The sequence below is a fragment of the Ailuropoda melanoleuca genome, chromosome 10 (assembly GCF_002007445.2).
Source record: "Ailuropoda melanoleuca isolate Jingjing chromosome 10, ASM200744v2, whole genome shotgun sequence".
NCBI classification, from domain to species: domain Eukaryota; kingdom Metazoa; phylum Chordata; class Mammalia; order Carnivora; family Ursidae; genus Ailuropoda; species Ailuropoda melanoleuca.
Genome location: NC_048227.1, coordinates 108,255,756 through 108,275,315, shown reverse-complemented (window position 1 = coordinate 108,275,315; position 19,560 = coordinate 108,255,756). Strand labels below are relative to the sequence as shown.

At 50.0% G+C, this 19,560-nt stretch overlaps 1 protein-coding gene across 1 annotated transcript in view; it reads left to right on the top strand.

Moving 5' to 3' along the window:
• Nucleotides 1–13,514: 13,514 nt before the first annotated feature.
• Nucleotides 13,515–19,560, top strand: part of UNC93A (unc-93 homolog A) — a 33,743-nt gene continuing 27,697 nt past the window's right edge. The window contains exons 1-2 of the mRNA XM_034670803.1: nt 13,515–13,631; nt 16,019–16,122. The gene's annotated coding sequence lies outside the window, so the exon portion shown is untranslated. The remainder of the gene's footprint in view (nt 13,632–16,018; nt 16,123–19,560) is intronic.

Genomic DNA, 19,560 nt, shown 5'->3' with positions numbered 1-19,560 from the left:
GTGCCTGAAGGGGCATCAGCCTGGGTTCGCCAAGGGGCTCGTCTGTCATTTTCCTGTGTTCGCTAGGACGCCAGCGGCATGGATCGGGGGCAGCAGGAGGGATTGGCTCTGGTACACACCGACTCGGCCGGGACGTACACAACAGCAATCCTATTATCTACCACCACCCCAGCAAGGAAGCCGAGCCACCTCGCCACACAGCCACGGCCTGGTGGAGACTCAGCGGTAGTAACCAGACTTAGGGAGCGCTGTCTTCCTTGCGTTAACGGACAGAAAAATCAAATAACAAAAAGGCAAAAGGAGGAATAGAGGCTTCACACCGGGGATGAGTTCGGACCTGTGACCTGGGGAGAGCTGTGACGTGCAGATGCCGTCTGCTTCATGACCTCTCTTAGTGTGAGGTCTGCAGCTGCTGTGAGCTCACAGCATCTCCAGGAACCCCTTCTAATTGAGAGATGTGGACCCAAGGTGCAAGTCCCTGGCCTGGCCCCTGCAGGGAGGCTCAAGGTCAGTCCTTGTTCCGGGTCAGTGGTCTTTTCCAAAAGTCATCAGAAACCTGTTCTTGTCGGTCCTTCCATGAATCCTTGTGAAGATGAAACACCTTTGCCAAAGCGTCAGAGCAAAGAGCTCCTGCAAGTGGCAAAACGCTGCTCTTAAACGGCCAAAGACATGAGGAATGTGCACTTGATAAGGAAATGTCGTCATTGCTGTGACGGTCAGCAAGTTAAGATCGTAAGTGGATGAGAACGATACTGACCAAGTTCACAAGGTCCAGGCAATTTCTGATACGTGCTCTGGTGACGGTAACACGCACCCATACACGCGTGACCCCGGGCGGCTTGTACCACCTCCTGTCTGACAACACTTCCCACACAGCGAACGTGCCACGTAAGCCTGCTTAGCTTGACGTCTCTTCGGCCAGGGACCTCCTGGGGAATCTCCAAGTTAGTCTGAGGTCAGAAAGACTCCATTTAGAACTTGATTTGGGGAAGTGGTCAAAATCTCAGAGAATTTGAAAGTTGATCAAATAGGATCACAGATCATTATGAAGTAATGCTTAATTATCTATTGCACCAAACTGAAAGTAGAAACTGAAAATGTTTCATTATCTGTAGAACCAAACTTACTGCTAAAGACAGATACAGGAGGCTACACGGTCGTGAATGAGACTCAGCTGCTGGATTGAGCAGACCCGCCGTCCACACAGTCGAGGACTCGATGAGGACATGAACTACGGGACACTCCGGTGAGACACGCAGTTTTGCTTTCCAGGCAGATTACCGAAAAGGCAAAGAAAACGTTTTCACGACCTCTTACCAAGAGCAGACCAATCGTCCAAGAAAACTTTGTCCTTTTAACCAGAGAAAAACAAATTCTCATTTTGAATGGCTGTACTTTGATAGCAAGATTCATTCTTTGAGACCTTAACTCATTCTGACCTCAGTCCGCTTGACCACGTACAATCTCCTTTTCCACGTTTCCCTCTTCTAACCTTCTGCAACTTCTTTACACCCATTCAGATTTTGTTCCTCATTCCGAACAACGAGTCAGTCTACCGTAGGACAAAATTACTCACTTCTCTACTTAACAACAACAAAAACAGATCTGTCCTTCATACCTCTTTCCTCAAGCAAAAAAAACACAGTCTAATTTCCTTAGACAGTGGTTTCCTTTCAGCTTTATTACTTCTAGTGGTTTTTAATTACCTGTAGTAATTCAAAATTTTAACCCTTAAAATCCTTCTTTTTAGCAAAAGCCAAGAAAAACTAGTGCACTCTTGTCCACTGGCGTTCCGGGGATTGGCAAGTTTATAAATACATCTCATAATCTCCAGAAGTATATTCTCCTCATAGTAAATATATCAACATGGCACAAAAATGTTTACAAATTGGCTCAAATATCTTCAGTTCCTCTTCAATAAGAAGCCAAAGTAGATAATCTATGTTTCAGTATTTTATCTTATTTGGAGATCAAGGTATTTAATGACTATATCATTTAGTTCACTAAAATTTTAAAGTTTCAAGTTATCAAAAAGATTTTGGGAAATATTTTTAAGTAGACGTACCATAAAACATAATTATTCTTGAAAAGTGTATTTATAAGTCTTTATCTTATATCTATTTAATTTACTTGCTCTTAATGATTATAGTTGGGTGGTTCACAAAAATTTTATGAGACTCTCCATCATCTTAAGTTCCTTCTCCTACTGAAAAATTCTTTAAAAGCAGTAACATGAGGGCACTTGACTTTCAGTAAACTCAGGTGGAATTAAAGTTGTATGTCACATTGTATTTGATATTGATAACTCTGAGACATGCCTATTTTAATTAAAGCAACAAACGCAAACTAGCTCTTATCTACCGAGGATTATCCGAGATCACGTGTAGTGAGAAACATCTGGGTTAGTTTCTATATTTCTGAAAGAATACTTAGTTTCCATAAACACTTCTTTCTCGTTGAGCTGAAAGGAAGTCACTCTGGAGAAAGGGGCTCTGCCTGAGCCCAGGGCTCCTGGGAAACAGCCACAGTGACCCCCCTCGGTGCTCTCGTGCACGTGTGGTTATCAGAAGCCAGTCCGCGACTTGAACCTTCAGACTAAGGATATCTACAGCCCAGTAAGAGACGCTCGAAACCGTGCAGGTGACACGGTGTGCAGGAACAGGTGAGGCTTTAATGGGAGGGCAGAGTCCGCACTCTCTGTCTTGTACCGCAGGAGCCCAGCCCGACCCGGGCGCTTCGTGGGGTTGGTCTCACAGAACGAGCAGCATAAAGTGTTGGGCCAAACGGAAAGCACGTGCAAAGCAGAGCCATGAGCGGAGAAGCTGCTTTCTCGCCGTCAGGAAATCTGCCTCTGGGGTCGGGCACAGGCCACGGGCCTCGGTCTACCATCTAAAACCCAACACTGCCAGCTCTCCAGCTTCCATTTTCTTCCTTTGCAAATGGTTTTTATTTTTAAAAATTCATAGTGTTATTCGGTGTTTGGTACTCAGAGGGTGCCTCCGGCATGGCACCAACCCCGCGTCTCCACCAGCCCCTAGTCACCGACTGGTACTGAGTTGCAGTAGTCATGTTCTGCAGAGAACAGGAGTGCTGCCAGCAGCGTGGCTTCGGGTAAACCCCGTAAGTTCCCTGAATCCACACTGCCTCACCTGCGAGGTGAGGAACCATCTCCACCTCGCAGGGTTGCCATGAGAACATCACTAAGTAACGTATGTAAAGCACCCTGCCAGCCGGCTGCCGGCCGGAGAGACTGCCCAGACGGAGCAGTGAGACGAAGGAATGGTCCGGTTTCCTTTCAGCAGAACACCAGGACTGGGTCTAAGCCCCGCATGGTGACTCCACAGGAGTATGCATCGCCGACCGATTTCCTACTGACTACACGACTGTTCAGCTCCACAGAGATAATAAGCCGACTTACTGAAAATTGATAGTTATGCAAATCATCCGTGTCCATAGTAAAGCAAAACGAACTTTGTTCAGTAGAGAGTCAAGGAATTTCCTGTAGAAAAAATAACCCCAGATGCTACTTTCTTATTAGGTATTTTAACCAATTTTACAAGTACTAGAAAATTTATTTCAACATTCTGACTGTGTTTCTGTGTGTGTATTGACACACACACACACACTCACACACGTACGGCTGACCCTTGAACAGCACAGGTCTGCACGAATCCACTTACATGCAGGGCTTTTTTCAATAATTACAGTATAGTACTGTAAATACATTTTCTCTTTTTTAATAATTTTGTTAATATTTTCTTTTTTTCTAGCTTACTTTACTGTAAGAAAAGGTATTATATTTTGTGTAAAATGTGTCAGCCAACTGTTCGCGTGATTGGTAAGGCCTCTGGTCAACAGCAGGCTATTAGTCTAGTTTTTGGGTGGTCAAAATTACACCTGGGTTTTTTTCCTGGGCAGGGATCGGTGCCCCACACCCGCACAACCCCGGGGCCAGCCGTATGCGTTCTGTTCTTCAGATTCTCTTCCTAACTAGGTGTAACAGCGGTCTGGTTCCCTCATTGATTAATGACGTGAGTAAAATCTGTGATATGTGTCTGTTGAAAATTCGCATGAGCATCATGATTTTACCTTTTTGAAAATTAAGCTTTAACAAAAAAAATATTCAAAATCATTAGCCATCAGGGAAATTCAAATCAAAACCACACTAAGATACCACCTTACACCAGTTAGAATGGCAAAAATTGACAAGGCAGGAAAGAACAAATGTTGGAGAGGATGTGGAGAAAGGGGATCCCTCCTACATTGTTGGTGGGAATGCAAGTTGGTACAGCCACTCTGGAAAACAGTGTGGAGGTCCCTTAAAAAGTTAAAAATTGAGCTACCCTATGACCCAGCCATTGCACTACTGGGTGTTTACCCCAAAGATACAGACATAGTGAAGAGAAGGGCCATATGCACCCCAATGTTCATAGCAGCAATGTCCACAATAGCTAAATCGTGGAAGGAGCTGAGATGCCCTTCAACAGATGACTGGATTAAGAAGCTGTGGTCCATATATACAATGGAATATTACTCAGCTATCAGAAAGAACGAATTCTCAACATTTGCTGCAACATGGACGGCACTGGAGGAGATAATGCTAAGTAAAATAAGTCAAGCAGAGAAAGACAATTATCATATGGTTTCTCTCATCTACGGATCATAAGAACTAGGATGATCGGTAGGGGAAGAAAGGGATAAAGAAAGGGGGGGTAATCAGAAGGGGGAATGAAGCATGAGAGACTATGGACTATGAGAAACAAACTGAGGACTTCAGAGGGGAGGGGGGTGGGGGAATGGGATAGACTGGTGATGGGTAGTAAGGAGGGCACATGTTGCATGGTGCACTGGGTGTTATACGCAACTAATGAATCATCAAACTTTACATCAAAAAAATAAATAAAAATAAAAATAAAAAAATAAATTAACAATGCCCAGTGGATGACCATGAAGACCGCTGAGCCATGGATACCACTTGTGGTGAGCAGGGGGCTGTCCCCCAGACCCACGTGGTCAGGCTGGGCAGGCCGTGGCGGGAGGAGGCCGTGGCGGGAGGAGGCAGCAGGGCCTGACCAGCAGACTCGCCCAGAGGTGGACATAAGACTCCTGCCCACGAAGAGACCAGGTGCCTCAGACAGGCCTCTGCGCTGGGGGCGCCCGGGCTGCCCACTCAGAGGACAGCAGGAAACACCACCCCGGCTTGGCTTTGGAACCCCCACTGCGTAAAGCACTTCCCGTACCCACTCATCTGAGCTCAGGCCCCCTGGTGGAGGAGTGGGGAGGGGGCTCGGTGGCTCGGGAAGTTTGGGAAGTGAGCCGCTAGGGACACGCGGGGCTGGTCCACGTATTCCTCAGCAGCCCCAGCGCCCGCAGCAGCCGCGACTCTGACTCTCTGCAAGAAGGCCCGGGCTCCCCAGCTTCAGGGCGTGGCACCCACATCCGTGTGGCAGCCACTCTGTGCAGCACTGGGTGACATCTGGCATGCGTCTTCAAGAAGGCGTGCTCGGAGGGTGGGGGGCAGTCCCGGCCTCGCACACCATGATGGCGGGACATCACACTGACTGACGTAATCTATCGCTGGGAACAACTTCTGGAAGCTGGCCCTGCTGGGCCCTCTTTTGGGTTGAAGCATCTTTCTCTCTGGGTCTCTAGAGAGTGTAAAAATCAGAAGCAATGTGTAACACATCCAAGAAGGTCCTGGGCAGCCGGGGATCAGCCTTCTCGTCCTCCTTGCCATCTGGAAGGGGTCTGGGTGGCCCCGGAGGCCAGCAAAGGCGTGACTGTGAACTGTGAGGTGAGACGGGAACGAAGGAGCCCGGAGCCCCGACAACCAAGGGGACGGCCCCAAGGGACACCTCCTTTTAGCTGAGAGAGGAGGGCACGCTCCCGGGGAGAGCCACTGGACTTGACGGTCCTCAGAGCCACGTCTGGCCTTAGCTAATGCACGCACGGAACACACTCAGGAAAAAAACGAATTCTGGCCATAGGCTGAGTCTCCGTGGAAGATGTCCTCTCCAACAACAGTGACAATTCTCCTCTCCTGGGGACAACTGAAATCGTCAAATGCTAACTTTTATCCAACAACTAGAGTATTAAAAAGCTGGCTTCACACCAACGGTTCAGGAGCTGAGGACCCGTGATGCTTCATAGACCAAATGACCAGGGCTTGTAACTGTAACCCACTTTCCGTCTTGAACTGGCTTAACAGTTGAGCTCGGCATGAACCTGGCCTCTCCTGCAGCCTGCGCTGATATCATGTTATATTCATGTATAAATGCACACCATCCCGATGAAAATGCCAACAGGCCTTTGTTAAACATAATAAATACACTACATTAAAAGACATAAAAAACCAACATCAGCTGGTTCAATTAATGTCATCTGTTATTTTTTAGGAGGGATGACGCAGTAAAAGTAGCCTGACGAGCGGACAGCCGGACAACTCCAAAGGGCCAGCCCAGAGTCAGGGCGCCAAGCGAGCTGGGGCCTTTGTTCCAGGCATTTTGGTGGGAATCCAGCATTCCTTCCTAGCTGGGCCTGCCAGGAAAATGCAGAGCGAGCCTGAGCTGAAAGCAAACCCTGAAATCCCTCACTCAGCCTTCCTGGAGAGTGACCTGTGGAGAGGCAAAGATTCCTGAAAATTCTGTGCCTTTGGCAATGGCTGGATTTGGATGTTTTTTGCTAGAAAGAGCCAGTTTAGTGCGCAGCTGGACAGCTAAGGCTGATACCTCCCTAGGACCCCGAATGCACAGAAAACATGTCAGCCAACACTGTCAGGGTCAAGTCAGGGCAGGACCCCAGGGAGCCAGTGACTTGGGGGTCGCGTCCCTGCACCCAGGCTGGCCACCCCCCCACATACTCATTCTTGGAATATGAGCTTTTCCAGGGGCTCCCACAGTGAGACAAGCCACAGGGGAGGTGCAGAGGGGTAAGCATCCTGAGAACATGACAGGTGGAGTCCCTACTCTGATGGGATCAACACATCTTACACAACCTCTTCCCCTCCGTTGCCCCTCCTCCCTCCTCCTGTTTCCCCTATGCCCCGCCCTGCCTCCTTCCCTACATGCCTTGCAAACTGTCCATCTCGGCGTCTGCTTTCCAGGGACATCTGGAAAATCCTGAAGATAAGGACACTGAACGAGCTGGTCCCACCAGCTATCAGGACATATCATAGAGCTTCGGTGACATGAACAGTGAGAGGTTACTGCAAAGACAGAACGACGGGACAGCATGCATGCAGGTGTAAGTATAAGAAGGTAACGCCTGATAAAATGTCAGTGCAAAATGGTGTGAAAAACATGGATTAGCCAATACATACGATTGAGGCAAAAAGCTAGTGATTTTGAAAAAGCAAAGTCAGTCCCTTTACCAACATAGATTCCAGTTGATCAAAGATTTAAATGTACCAAAAAAAAGAGATAACACATCAATACAAAAAAAATTTTATTTTTTTATTTTTTATATTTTATTTATTTATTTGACGGAGAGAGAGACAGCCAGCGAGAGAGGGAACACCAGCAGAGAGTGGGAGAGGAAGAAGCAGGCTCCCAGCGGAGCAGGGAGCCCGAAGAGGGGCTCAATCCCAGGACCCTGGGTTCACGCCCTGAGCCAAAGACAGACGCTTAACGACTGAGCCACCCGGGCGCCCCAGAAAAGAAAATTTTTAAAAATATATTTGGTGTGGTTTTCGTAAACACAACAAAAAATATGCCATTGCATGTTTTAATAAAACTAAATCTTAAAATCCGTGCATGGCCAAATACAGTATTAAACAAAAGAAGGGCTAGTTTCATTATCCTGTTTTATTTTTGGTAAGAACAGTTAACATGAGGTCTACCGTCTTTAAAAAGGATAGAAAATAATTCCACCTACATAAAAAAAGTCTGCATCTGAGTTAAGACAGACTTTAAATAGGTCCGGAGACAGAGGTGGGAGTCAGGGACGGCGATCTCGACCCCGCCTGGCAGCGCTAACGGTGGGCAGGCTCCTTACCGGACCAGGATGAGTCCCGGCTACTTTCCACCACACTGAGTGTGGATTTGTTCGGGGAGCCAGGGATCCTCCTGCCCATTTCAGAACTGTACCTTCTGCTTGCGGAGTCGACTCCCGTCCGCCCAGTGCCCCCCAGGTTCCGGCTTTGGTGCTGCCCTGTGAGGCCCTCCTCCTGCACGCGGACCTGTCCTTCCAGCTGTTCAGAAACACCTGCAGGCCCTGTGTCATGGGCCGTCTCAATATAGATGCCCGTTACTTTGTCTGGATCTCCTGCTGAAGTTCAAGGACGGTGACTGCACACAGCGTTGTCTCTGGGTCCTTCCACAGCTCCTGCACCGCGGGTGCCCGCAAATACATGCCCCCTGCATGAGCTAATAGCCCTGGGGGAAGGGAGCGGGGCCAGGCTGCACAGCACCCCATCGTTGCAGAAGTCACGTCTGCAAGCAGGACTCCAGGTGAACCAGAACACAACTGTCTGCGGATCAGAGACAAGTATGGGGCTTCCAGCGATGGTCCCGACTGAGTTCCTCGATGGTGCGACCTGAGCACGACGATCCGACGGGAATACTGACCGTGTACTCGGGACTGAGGATTCAAACAGTAGAAGAAAAACAGGATTTTCTGGTACATTACAATTTTCTCTGAGGCAAGGTTACACTGCAAGTAATTTTATTTTACGTTTTCGGTGCTTGAAAACATCAAACTTGGCTCCAGACTCAGACTGCCGGTAGCCGAGTGATAAATGAAGAAAGAACTGGTGTGATGAGCCATCCCTCCACAGAGATCCTCGGTGACTCCAAACCGTGACACTTGGTGGGACGGGAAGATGTCCCTGCCGGCCTCAACAGAGAGGTCAGGGATTAGAGCTCTCCTGAAGCCCATTTGTAGGGGAAGCCAGCAGGGTGTGGCCGAGCCTGGGACCCTGCATGCTCTCCCTGGGGGGGGGGGGTCTCTCCCAGACCCAGGGATGGCCTCGTGCCAGATGAGGGGTCCCTGAACACCCTGCCACACCCATGAGTGAGTCAGACCTGACTCAAGCTGGTCCCAATGTGCCTCCTTCTGTCCTAAGACTTTGGCTTTGAGACTTACAGAACTGAAGCAGCCTTTGCTTGGGGGTGGAATTGAAGGGAAAAATTTAAACGTGAGTAGAGCAGTGGCTGAATCAGGTAACCTGTCTCACCGAGACTGGCCCTGGTTGTGCCCATCAAAGGGCCCTCAGCTTGACCTCACTGTGGTCTTACCTGCAACTTAGCCGCGATGGGCCAGCTCGGGGAATCGTATCCAACGTGAACACCGTAGCAAACCCCCCCACTCTCTAGAAGCTTCTACTGAAACTCATCACCTCCCAGAGGACATCCCAGATGGGAGCCCAGAGGGCCATGTTAGCGATCCATCCCAGCCCGCCCGAGCTGCCTGTGCAGCGTTCAATCAGAAGACGGCGCACGTCCTCCCCGACCAGGAGCGGAACGAGTGCGTGTAGCACAGGACGAGGTGGCCGACCTCATTTTGAGTAAAAGGCAACAGGAGACTCAGGACTACAGCCCGTCCCCAACACTTGCTCTCTGGCCTCAAAGAGCTCCAGGAACACAAAGGGAGTTCATTAGAGATGGAGGTGGGGAGGAAAATGCATCTGGGGGGCCACTTCAACGGTCAAGCCAGGTCAGGCAGCTAACACTTCAGAAAGTGGGCATTTTCACAGCAGGGTCTGTGGTGAGGGGAGATTCCTGGAAGGGCCCAGACTTGCCTGTTCGTAGGGCACACGGGAGAGGGGGGAGCCTGGCCCCGTGAGTGGGCCTTGCTTTCTGCAGGTGCTGATGCCCAGTAAGTCCCCTGAACAGGGCAGTTGACAAGGCCGTCCACCATCACGTCTGCGGGGAGGCTGGGCCGGGGCTGCTCCCCCTCGTGGGGGCCTCCCCTGACCCCGGCGGGTCTCCTGATATTCCTCTTCGAGGAGACAGACATCTTAGCCCTCAGTGAGAGAAAAGGTTTAACCACGCTCCCGGGAGGAAACAGTTTACCTCCTAGTGATGACCAAGGGCAGAGCTGGTCCTCCGTGGCCTGAGAAAGAGGAGTTAGACTCCGCCCAGTCTTTGCTCAGCATCCGAATGTAAGCACACAGGTGATGTCACAGTCAAGCAGCAAACAGGCTGGGAGACAGGCTGTATTCTGGGGGCTGCGGTCGGGTTGACCCGTGTGCAGATCCGAGTCGGCAAGGTGGTTGGCTTTGGACTTCCCTGGGGAGGAGTGGGCAGGCTTCAGATGGGCCCCACAGCCTGGCAAACACACTCAGAGGAGCCTCAGCTGGTCAGCTGGTCAGGAAAGGACTTCCCCTGCATCGAGATGGTTCCAGGGGGCCAGACAGCTCCCGGCTCAGCTGCTCAACCATGAGACAGTGGGACCTGGACGGCCGGTCTGCGTCAGCACAGGTGCCGAGGGGTCATCTGTGAGTGTGATGGGGTCATGAGAACGTGTGGACCAGGGTCTCATCTATGTCACATGGGGGCGGTGGGGGCTCCTCCTGGTGAGTCCTTGCCTGGGGCACAAAAGGAGACACCGGGCTCCCATCAGAAAAAGTGCAGCGTTCCCAGTGAAAAACAGCATGTTTCACGAAGGACAGTGAGGTTGATTTCCTTCCTTCCTGAGTCCCAGGGAGATGTGCGGACCCGTATATGAAAGTGAAGGTAGGTGGGAAGGTGGGAGAAGCAGGTGCATTGGCAGTCTCTCCGGAGGACTCTATCTGTGCGAAAAACCCAGCCCTGCATATGCTTGCTCCCTTGTTCCCCTCATGGCCTCGCAGCTGGAGAGGAATGGGGCGAAAACGGAGACACACACGCACACGGTTCTCTCTTTAGGCATGGGTCTGAAGAACAAGAGACATGGTATCAGAGACCCCTGGCAATGATGAAGGAGACATTACGGCTGCTTACTTACTGCAAGAGCGTGCTAAGAAGGGCGAACTTCCAGCAAGCGACCCCAATCCTCACTTAGGACACCAGAAGTACAGTAACTTGCAAATGTTTCAACAATAAATTGGCTCTTCCAGACACCAGGACACTTCTGTGAATGATTTTATAGTGAATCTCACAGAATGTTCAGTCCCTTCTGGGAAGGTTATACTCACAAGTCACACATTCTCTTATTTGCTGGAGTCTATGTTCCAAATCCAAAAATATTTACTGCACTCTGAGGCCAAACCCAGGCGCACACGCCGGTCAGACCCCAGGACACCCGGTTGCGGACGGTCAGATGCCGGGCGAGCCCCAGCTCCTCAGCCCGGCCGCCCTGCCAAGCACCGCAGCTCCTGCAGACGCATGAGCCTGGGGAGGCTGTAGGGACCTGCATGGACACTTTCAAACCCCGGCCACCTTGACCGCAGCAGGGGAAGGCTTTTCTGTGGGTTTCTTTTTAAACTGTAAGTCGCATTTTCTGCTGTAGACCCTGAGGACCGGAGGCTACTCAGTGCAATGGACGGCACGGGGGGAAGAGCTGCCGAGCAGGGGTCAAGCACGCAGCTCTCAGAACACGCAAGAACCGCATTGTGGAGGCAGGGAGGACAAGCTGCTTGGTGCACAGCGGCTGGGGAGGGCGAGGGAAAGATGCAGACGAGAAACTAGAGTGAAAGCCAGGAACGTGGGCTTCCCCCTACGTCCTTGCTCCCAACACACTTGACAAAACAGCTCGAGCCACGCCCACGGGGGTGCAGTGAAATACCGTGATATCAACTGGACACACCAGTTTAAAAAGCCAGGATATTAGGGATTACTCGGAGAAAACCCGATTTTGCTTGTAGAACCCCCCCCCACACACACAGCCCATTTTCCCAAGAAAACTCGGTCCCGCGTCCAGGGGCAGACCCGCTGTCAGGTTCAGAAGGCCAGCTGACGCAGCGGTGCGCTGCCCGCTCTCGGCGGGCTAAGAACACTCGGGAGACATCTCTGTGCAGAGATTCTTGGGTTCACACCCGCGGGGCGTACTGCCTGGGAACGCGGGGCGCGCGGGGGCCGAGCTGCCCTGCAGGCGATACGCTGTAAGCACAGAACCCTTCCTCACCTGTGAGTCACAATCCCTCCCGGTTCTCAAAACACATCATCAGCCTGATGTCCCCCGCTCGGAACAAAAGTGCACTCCCGACCCATGATGGCCTGCGGTCCCGCCGCGCGTCCCGTCACAGGGCACAAGCGGCCTCTTCACCAACGGCACAAGGAGGTACATAGTCCCCTCCCAGCCGGGGGTCAGCAGATCCTCGGGGGCAGAGAACACCGGTCAGTCGTGCCGGCCGCCACTGAGGGCAGGCCCTCGCACAGGTCTCAGGCTGGGAGGGGGCCCTGCCCTCTATCCACCGCACATCGCTCTGCGGCCAGTGTGGAGCCAGACTCAGGGAACGGGAGCAGAACACGGGGGAGCCCTCTGCACAGCTGGCTGCCAGGCTGCCTCCAGGGGCCCAACCACACGTCCCAGGCCTCCCCGGAAGCTGCTGATCCTATGTGGAACCAGCTGGAGGCTAAGTGATCACAGAGGTAGCATCGCCACACTTCCGAAGGATGGCCTGCACGGCGGCACTCGGGGCGGGGCGGGGGACAGAGTGAGGCTCGGTCCGGAAGCCCCGGAAGCTGTGAGCAGGTGGCAGATACCTGGGGGCCTGTTTGCATTCGCTTCGTAAACCACTGGCTTTGCGAGCAGGTGCGGCCCAAGAACATTCAAGAGAAGCTAAGAGGTGAACAGGTTAATGATTAAATCAGAGGCCCAAACATAATTTGGAGTTTTGGTTTAATGTTTAGAGTTCTTTATAACAAAATTTCTTTATATAAGTCTGCTTTCCTTTAAAAACCTTTATTCTTTTTTAAATTAAATGCTTTTTCTAAAAACATGGGAATAGTAAACAGGGACATCAAATAGAGGACACATGCCCCCAACTTCCACGCTTCTGTTGTCCAGGAGGGTTTGACACACGCATGTGTGTGTGTTTGTACTCATATATGCCCATATGGGCATGTTTTTTCTCTCTTTTTTTTAACTCTTTTAATTTCTTAATTGTTTTATTGAAGTATAATTAACACAGTGTTATAGTAGTTTCAGGTGTACGACATAGTGAGTCGACCCTTCTCCACCCTACACAGTGCCTGTCCCCATGCGTGTACCCCGAATCCCCGCCTCTCCCCCTCCCCCAAAGTCACCAGTGTGTTCTCTGCCGTTAAGAGTCTGGGGGTTTTTGGTGTGTTTCTTTTTTCTTTATTTGTTGATTTGTTTTGTTTCTTAAATTCCAAGAGATCTTTTTTTTTTAATTAAAATGAGCTTATGCTGTTTTTGTGCAAAAACCAAGACTTCAGTAGAAGTCTTCATAAAATGTTCTCAGCCACACCAGGCTCTGTCCCAGTCTGCCTTTCCACATCTTGCTGGCCAATCTTCCCCAGAGAGTCAAGTAGTTCCCAGATAAGCAGCCGCGGGGACCTGTAGTTGCAAACAGGTTATGCCACTTGCTGAAGCGAAGCAGGTATTGTGAATGATTTCCCAACGTGCTTTGGAGAAGTCAGTCATTCTCCTTGCCACCAAAAGCAAACCAGGAAAATGTCCAGCATCCTCCAAGATCTATGAAGGCATATGCCAGGATAATGACGGCAACTAAGGAGGCACAAAACTAGGTAAAATCGTCACGCGGGGCGTTGTTTAGTCTGGACAGACGTAATTCAAACTTCCTGGATATCTGTGTGCTGTGGGATCAAAGGCACACAATTATCTCTGGAGATTTACCAAGGTAATTTTACATCCTGCAGCTCTGCCTGTGCAGACAAAATAATGGATTGAGAACTACCCAGAACATTCTGGCATAATCACCACTTTGCCCTCTTCGGGGGATCGTGGGCAAATGTGCGTTTGGCCCTTGGCTGTCCCAGTTACGGGTCCAGCTTTCCTAGCTGCTGCCTGGGCTCAGCGGGACCCTGTGCAATCAGAGGGCCTCGGGCTCTGGTCTGCTGGGCTTGAGAGCTGCGGGGCTGGAACTTTCACTTTCTGTGGGGAGCAGACTGGTCGGGCTCAGCCGCTGCAGAGCTGAGCAGCTGCATGAATGGTGGGCTCTGTCACCTTCGTGGAGATGTGGGGCGGGGGGCCGATGTGATCACCCTCCCCATCCGTTCTGTCACGTTACCTGCTTTATTTGGGGGACAGTGTGTATCCCATCTGAACTGGTGTGATTTCTCTTTTTGCTTTGTGGTTTACTGTCTGTTCCCGCCAACGGTACTAAGCCTCCGTGGGACCGGGCCCTTGCTGACCATCGGAGCGGTGGTCTCGGCACCCAGAGTCGTCTCTGGCACAGGGCAGGCCCGGGCAAGTAGCTTTCCCTCCATCAGAGGGAAAGGGACCGTGCACTTGGAAAACAAAGAGGTGTGTGTGAATACATGGGCACACACGAGTGTGCGCTAAGCCGGGCGCCTCCCTCGCCTCTCAAATACGGGAGAATGGCGTGAGGACCCTCTCCAACTCCTTCATGTTGCGATGCTGGCAGGGCACGTGTAGGGCATCCCAAGTGCTCCCCGCATCCTGCCTGTCTCCTTCTCTCTGGGACAAGATGCCGGGTTTGGCCTTTGCAGACACGGTGGCTTGTGGAGCTCGGCAGATTCCTGCTGAGATGCAGGCTGCAGTCCCGCCGCTCACGTGGCCCAAGTGGAAATGCTTGTGAGGGACCTGGGGGCAGGGAAGAGCCAGGATCTCAGCACAGCTCCCGGGGCTGATACACTTTGTGAGCACTGCGAGTGTAAACATATTTCGGAATATTTCAGGTCTCTCTCTGGGCCCTGATTCCGCTGAGTTTGTTCTGAGGAGGGGCTCTGCTCTCTGAGAAGTGATGGGAAGGAGCTGAAGGGGCTTCTGCTGGGGGAGGACGGGATCCAGGAGGACCCCCACCCGCCTCCAGAGCACTGTGGCCAGCTCCGTCCTCACGGCCACCGGCCTCACCCACCAGCCAGCAGGCCAGCTGCCCCTGTGAGGCTTCCGCTGTTTTGAAACACTTGCTAAGAGGTTAACAGAATGCTTTCTGAAGCCAGAGTTGAGAGAATATAAATTGCTCTTACTTTAAAAAAAGAACAAAAATCACCAAATACATTTATTTTCCAAGTGTAAGAATTCCAAACGTAAGCAATAATTGGCTCCCTTCCTTACAAATACATTGTTCATCTTTATTAGAAGAAAGTATAGCTAATGAATAAGTATAATAATGAATAGGACAAATTTGAATTTGTGCCGTGCTGCTTTTATTAACAAAGATATCGGGTCTAAATGTCAAGAAAGTTGATATTAACTTGCCTTTATAAGTAATTTCTTCAAAGGAGCAAATCCCTGATGAGACTTCCTTGGAATTGAGGCTGAGCTTAGCTTCGTCACAGGACGTTTACTGATGTAGGACACAGCCCTCCGGGAGCTTTGGCCGAGCTCAGTGTCGGCAAAACAGTGGCATCTAGTGGCTGGTAAATCCCCTGCCTGTCACCCCCTGAGTCTCAGAACCTTCATTCTCAGCCACGTGCCTGAGGGGTCTTTCATGTAATACCCAGTAAGTGATGGTGAGGACTCAAACAGATCTACGAAATCATCTCTCTTCCTCAAAGTGATAAGGTGTCGATGTTAATTGTGAGGAATGAAGTGATCATTGGTATTTTGAGCCATTTATATCTAAGTTTCCAGCTGTTCGAAGCTCCCCGTGGCCCGGGGTTCATGGTGCCAGTCATGCATTGCTAACAGTGCTGACACTGGCTGACAAGTCCAAACAGCTTTTGGATTTCTGGAATTCCCCATTCCCATCCCCATCCCAACCACGTATCTGCAGGAATGTATAACTTAGTGGACACACACTTCTGAGGCTGGGTCCCTCTAATTATGAGGAAAGCTTTGTGGCTTCAACTAAACTTGTCCTCATCACATGACGGTTTGGGCATGGTCCTGGCGGGCATCTCTTAAGAAATATTTTGGGAGAGTGACATCACTAAGATGGCGACATACCTATGTATGTCCCTGACTTCATTCCCTCTCACAAGAACAGCTGACAACTATCAGAGAACAGCGCCCTGAGAGGAGCCTGGAGCACGGGCCTGAGGCTGAAGCACCGCCTGCACCTCAGGGACCAGGACAGACCGCGTCAGCCAGGTAAGAGAAGCCGCCACACCGCCACACGTTGACCACTTGCTCCTCCCCCAGCCCAGCACAGCCCCACGTGGAGATGTCTCCCCCGAGCCTCTGGTCCATCCAGTGGGAAAAGGGAACCCGGGGTAACAACTAGCCTCCCCAGCAGTGTGGGTCATTTTGTGGGAGCCCTTAATCTGATTTCATACCATGGGGATTGCAGGGGAATGTGCAAGACTCAACCACTGGGAATTTGACTGTGAGGGAGAAGGGGGGTGGGGCTTGCCACAACCAGCCCTGGGATCTGGACAGACCAAAGTTCATATTTGCAGTGCCCAAGTAGTCATCCCCACGAGAGATCTTGTTCATCTGCAAAACCAAGTCGGGGGTACGGTCTGACCAGGGAACTTAGTGGGGCGCAGATCTGCCTGATTTGGATCCCCAAGCAAGGAGCTCTGCCAGCCCTAGAGCCCAGTCTGCCCGTGCCCGGGCAGGGTGCTGAGTCACAGCGCCGCTCACTGTGGAGAGTGCCTTCTGGCCCCGTTTGAGCAGAAGGACTGGCAACAATTCCTGGAAGCTGTGTAGCCCCGCGGTGCCGCAGCCAAGGGCAGAGCTAAAGGCCCCCAGAACAAAGCCAGCACTGAACGTGGGGGCTTCCTGAGCAGCGCACAGCAGGGAGATCTATACACAGCCAAGTCCCAGGGTAGCTCTCGGCCCCTCCCAACCAGACAGCTTGTTTGGGAAATTGAGAGTAGCCTGCAGCAGCTCCTGCCCAGGCATGGGGGCTGAGACAGCCCCACCCCCTGTGAAGAGTGCCTTCCAGCCCCATCTGGCCAAAAGGACTGGCAAGAGCTCCTGGAGGCTGTGCAGCCCCGCTGTGCATGAGCTGAGAAGCAAGCAGGCAGAGCTAATTGCCCCCAGAGCAAAGCCAGTACCGAGCGTGGACACTTCCTTGCTGCACACAAGCAAGGAAATGAATACATGGCCAAGTCCCAGGGTCGCTCCCAGCCTCTCCCAACCAGAGAGCTTGTTTGGGAAATTAAGAGCAGCTTTTCCCCTTCCCTTGCAGGCGTAGGGGCTGAGACATGGCCCCACCCACTGTGCAGAGTGTCTTCCAGCCCCATATAACCAGAGGGCTTGGTGACAACTCCTGGAAGCTGTGTGACCAGCAGTGCTAGAGTGGAGAGAAGGGCAGGCATAGCTGCAGTTTGCAGGGCAAAGCTAGTGGCCCTATTCTTCCAGGGAACTTGGGGTGTGGGTTGGCTTCAGTTAAGACAAGAAGTGAAGAACTTTATCAGCTTTAGAGCTGCATCTCCTGCTGTTCCTGGCCATCCCTGCACATCTAATTCATAGCCCAGCTCATCACTGAATACAGCCTTCAGCCTGTAAGCAACCTAAACAAAGCACACGGGAAGTTGCATAGCCTATTCAATAGTCCTACGTACAGTGCCACTGGAACAGAGACCAGTCAGTGATTTCCCCCCATCTGCAGAGCAAAACCAGGGCCTCAACTGACCAGGGAATTCTGGCCTGATTCAGGTCCCCAACCCATGAGCTATACAGGCTCTGGTCCTGCTGTCCTGCCAAGTCAGGGAAACTAATTCATAGCCCTATCTAGTACTGAATGTAGTACCCAGTCCTGACCATCTAGTGAACCTGACCAGAGAATCCAGCCAACTGTGGAGCCCATCCTACAGCCTCGCTTTGGTAGGGAACCAAACCAGCAGTCCTAGTCAACTTTTCTCAGCCAATAGCACAACCCCAGCTCCTATCCACAGAGCTGGAAAAGTTGCCTTGCCAAAAATAGATCACTATATCAGAGCCCATCTCTGCAAGGACATTATCAGCAGACACACCCAGAAACCCAAACAGAGCTGACTGATGAGGAGCTGTCTCTGCCAAAGCAAACCTGTAACGTCTAGAAGAAGAGCTCAATTACTCAGGTGCACAGATACCAATGTAATGAATCAAGGATCATGAAAATCAGGTGCGTATGACACCACCAAAGGAAACTAATAAAGCTCCAATAACTGACCCTAAAGAAATGGAGATCTATGAACTGTTGGACAGAGAATTCAGAACAATCCTCTTAAGGAAGTTTAGTGGACTGCAAGAAAACAGACAGACAACTAAACGAAATTAGGAAACAATGCATGAACAAAATAGGAAGTTCAACAAGGAATAGCAACCATCAAAACAAACAAACGAATGAAATCCAGGAGTCAAAAAAATACAGCAACTGAACTGACAAATTCAGTAGAAGGTTTTAAAAGTAGACTCAACCAAGGAGAATAAAGAATCAATGACCTGGAGGACAGGACATTAGAAATTATTCAGTCAGAGGAGCAAAAAGTAAAAAGAATGAAAGAGTGAAGAAAGCGTATGGGAATTACAGAACATGATGAAAAGAAACAATATTCACGTTATGGAAATTCAAGAAGGGCAAGAGAAAGAGAAAGGACCAGAAAGCATATTTAAAGTAACAATGGCTGAGAACTTCCCAAACCTAAGGAGAGAAATGGACGTCCAGATCTTTGACGTCCAAAGGATCCCAAATAAGTTGAAACCAATTAAGGCTAGACTGAGACACATTGTATTATCAACATTATCAACATAGACACATTAAATTATCAACAAAGACCAAAAAAAAAATTTAAGAGCAGCAAAAGAAAAGATAAAAATTACAAAGGAAGCCCCATAAGACTAGAAACAGATTTCTCAGTAGAAACTTTTCAAGCTAGGAGAAAATGGAATGACATATGCAAAATATTGAAAGAAAATAACTGTCAACCAGGAATTCTATACCTGGTGAAGCTGTCCTTCAGAAACGAAGGAGGAATAAAAACTTTACTAAACAAACAAAAGCCAAGAGAGTTCATTACCACCAGACCTGCCTTAAAAGAAATGTTAAAGGGGGGTGCCTGGGTAGCGCAGTCATTAAGCGTCTGCCTTCGGCTCAGGACGTGATCCCGGCATTCCGGGATCAAGTCCCACATCGGGCTCCTCCGCTGGGAGCCTGCTTCTTCCTCTCCCACTCCCCTGCTGTGTTCCTCTCTCGCTGGCTGTCTCTCTGTCACATAAATAAATAAAATCTTAAAAAAAAAAAAGAAATGTTAAAGGGATTCTCTGAATGAAGGAAAAGAATGCTATTAACATCAATAAAAACATAAAAAGATAGTGTAAACCTCACTGGTAATGATAAATATATAGCCATGGTTAGATTCTGCAATATGTTAATAGTGTTGCATAATTCACTTACAACTCTAGTTTAAAAGTAGTTAAAAAATGAAAATATTAAAAATAACCATAATTACAATAGTCTGTTATCAGTTATACAATATAAAAAATATAAATTGCAATAGCAATAAGCTAAAATGTGAAGGGGAGGAGAAGTAAAACTATGACGTTTATGAATTTTATTGGAGTTGAGTTATGATCAGTTTAAAATAAGAAGTTATAATT